Genomic DNA, 2,611 nt, shown 5'->3' with positions numbered 1-2,611 from the left:
TTTCCTTATTTATTTTCATTTTAGATGATCTGTCCATTGGTGAAAGTGGGGTGTTAAAGTCCCCTACTATTACTGTGTTACTGTTGATTTCCCCTTTTATAGCTGTTAGTCTTTGCCTTATGTATTGAGGTGCTCCTATGTTGGGTGCATAAATATTTACAATTCTTATATCTTCTTCTTGAATTGATCCCTTGATCATTATGTAGTGTCCTTCTTTGTCTCTTCTAATAGTCTTTATTTTAAAGTCTATTTTGTCTGATACGAGAATTGCTACTCCAGCTTTCTTTTGGTTTCCATTTGCATGGAATATCTTTTTCCATCCCCTCACTTCCAGTCTGCATGTGTCCCTAGGTGTGAAGTGGGTCTCTTGTAGACAGCATATATATGGGTCTTGTTTCTGTACCCATTCAGCCAGTCTATGTCTTTTGGTTGGAGCATTTAATCCATTTACATTTAAGGTAATTATAGATATGTATGTTCCTATTACCATTTACTTAACTGTTTTGGGTTTGTTATTGTAGGTCTTTTCCTTCTCTTGTGTTACCTACCTAGAGAAGTTCCTTTAGCACCTGTTGTAAAGCTGGTTTGCTGGTGCTGAATTCTCTTAGCTTTTGCTCATCTGTAAAGGTTTCAATTTCTCCGTCCAATCTGAATGAGATCCTTTCTGGGTAATCTTTTTTTTTTTTTTAACATCTTTATTGGAGTATAATTGCTTTACAATGGTATGTTAGTTTCTGCTTTAAAAAGAAATTTGGAACGCTTCACAATTTGCATGTCATCGTTGCGCAGGGATCATGCTAATCTTCTCTGTATTGTTCCAATTTTAGTATATGTGCTGCCGAAGCAAGCATGCTGGGTAATCTTGATTGTAGGTTTCTCCCTTTCATCACTTTAAATATGTCCTGCCACTCCCTTCTGTCTTGCAGAGTTTCTGCTGAAAGACCATCTGTTAACCTTATGAGGATTCCCTTGTACATTATTTGTTCCTTTTCCCTTGCTGCTTTTAATATTTTTTCTTTGTATTTAATTTTTGATAGTGTGGTTAATATGTGTCTTGGCATGTTTCTCCTTGGATTTATCCTGTATGGGACTCTCTGCGCTTCCTGGACTTGATTCCAAATCAGAAAAGCAGAAGTAAAATTGTCACTGTTTGCAGATGACATGATACTATACATAGAGAATCCTAAAGATGCTACCAGAAAACTACTAGAGCTAATCAATGAATTTGGTAAAGTAGCAGGATACAAAATTAAGGCACAGAAATCTCTTGCATTCCTATACACTAATGATGAAAACTGTGAAAGATAAATTAAGAAAACCTCCCCATTTACCACTGCAACAAAAAGAATAAAATACCTAGGAATAAACCTACCTAAGTAGACAAAAGGCCTGTATGCAGAAAAGTATAAGACACTGATGAAAGTAATTCAAGATGATACCAACAGATGGAGAGATATACCATGTTCTTGGAATGAAAGAATCAACACTGTGAAAATGACTATACTACCCAAAGCAATCTACAAATTCAATGCAATTCCTATCAAACTATCAATGGTGTTTTTCACAGAACTAGAACAAAAATTTTCACAATTTGTATGGAAACACAAAAGACCCTGAATAGGCAAAGTAATCTTGAGAAAGAAAAATGGAGCTAGAGGAATCAGGCTCCCTGGATTCAGACTATACCACAAAGCTACAGTAATCAAGACAGTATGGTACTGGCACAAAAACAGAAATATAGATCAGTGGAACAGGGTAGAAAGGCCAGAGATAAACCCACACACATATGGTCACCTTATCTTTGATAAAGGAGGCAAGAATATACAATAGAGAAAAGACAGCCTCTTCAATAAGTGGTGCTGGGAAAACTGGACAGCTACATGTAAAAGAATGGAATTAGAACACTCCCTAACACCATACACAAAAATAAACTCAAAATGGATTAAAGACCTAAATGTAAGGCCAGACACCATAAAACTCTTAGAGGAAAACACAGGCAGAACACTCTGTGACATAAATCACAGCACGGTCCTTTTTGACCCACCTCCTAGAGAAATGGAAATAAAAACAAAAATAAACAAATGGGACCTAATGAAACTTCAAAGCTTTTGCACAGCAAAGGAAACCATAAACAAGACCAAAAGACAACCTTCAGAATGGGAGAAAATATTTGCAAATGAAGCAACTGACAAAGGATTAATCTCCAAAATATACAAGCAGCTCATGCAGCTCAATATCAAAAAAACAAACAGCCCAATCCAAAAATGGGCAGAAGACCTAAATAGACATTTCTCCAAAGAAGACATACAGACTGCCAACAAACACATGAAAGGATGCTCAACATCACTAATCATTAGAGGAATGCAAATCAAAACTACAATGAGGTATCACCTCACAGTGGTCAGAATGGCCATCATCAAAAATTCTACAAACAGTAATTGCTGGAGAGGGTGTGGAGAAAAGGGAACCCTTTTGCACTATTGGTCGGAATGTAAATTAATACAGCCACTATGGTGAACAGCATGGAGGTTCCTTAAAAAAGTAAAAATAGAACTACCATATGACCCAGCAATCCCACTACTGGGCATATACCCTGAGAAAACCATAATTC

At 36.6% G+C, this 2,611-nt stretch overlaps 1 non-coding gene across 1 annotated transcript; it reads right to left on the bottom strand.

Annotated features, from left to right (window-relative positions):
• Nucleotides 1-745: 745 nt before the first annotated feature.
• LOC132439073 (U6 spliceosomal RNA) lies at nucleotides 746-851 on the bottom strand. Its single transcript, XR_009522303.1, has one exon. It is a non-coding gene; the product is annotated as a U6 spliceosomal RNA (small nuclear RNA).
• Between the last annotated feature and the right edge of the window lie 1,760 nt (nucleotides 852-2,611).

This window comes from Delphinus delphis, chromosome 15 (assembly GCF_949987515.2).
Source record: "Delphinus delphis chromosome 15, mDelDel1.2, whole genome shotgun sequence".
Classification (NCBI taxonomy): domain Eukaryota; kingdom Metazoa; phylum Chordata; class Mammalia; order Artiodactyla; family Delphinidae; genus Delphinus; species Delphinus delphis.
Note: the sequence above shows the minus strand (reverse complement) of the source record. Positions and strands in the feature narration are given on the sequence as shown.